At 36.5% G+C, this 647-nt stretch overlaps 1 pseudogene; it reads right to left on the reverse strand.

The window, feature by feature from the left end:
• Positions 1-250: 250 nt before the first annotated feature.
• Positions 251-398, reverse strand: LOC111817090 (annotated as a pseudogene).
• Between the last annotated feature and the right edge of the window lie 249 nt (positions 399-647).

The following is a 647-nucleotide window of genomic DNA, read 5'->3' on the forward strand; positions in this document are numbered from 1 at the left end:
GTGAGCCAGACACAAAATAATCTTTTATTAGTCCATTTTTTATTAGTACTTATTTGCAGTACATAATATTTACATACCTTTTGCAGAGTTGGTACAGGTACATAATACGTCCCCTTCCTCTCCTACCTTTTCCTTCCCTCTAATTTGTTTCCCTTCCCACTTGAGAAAAATCTGTTAGCTACTTCCTGTTACATATCTTTTTTTTTTTTTCTTTATTTTTAATTTGTTCTCACAAGAGAAACTGTGATATTTATGTTTGGTACCAAGAATTGAACTCATGACCTCATGCTTGCAAGGCAGGCATTACGCCACTGAGCTATCTTCCTGACAGCACGTGATATTTAAACTGATAAGAACAGATACTACACTTGATCTTAGCCAAAAGGCCGAGAAATGATACCATGTGATACTTAAACTCTTATGTCTGCTTTATTTTTAACACTTAGCATTATGGTCTCAAGGTGCATCTATTTCTTAACAGATGTCTCAGGTTTATCTTCCTTTCTGGCAGAATACTGTTCCATTGTGTGTAAAGGCCACATTCTTTATCCATTCATCAAATGACCAATTTTTTATTTCAGTAAGGGTCTACATTGTCTCACTACGTAGATCGGACTCGTAGTGATCCGCCTATGTTCAGCCTCCCA

The sequence above is a fragment of the Octodon degus genome, unplaced genomic scaffold (assembly GCF_000260255.1).
Source record: "Octodon degus isolate 3935 unplaced genomic scaffold, OctDeg1.0 scaffold00048, whole genome shotgun sequence".
Lineage (NCBI taxonomy): Eukaryota > Metazoa > Chordata > Mammalia > Rodentia > Octodontidae > Octodon > Octodon degus.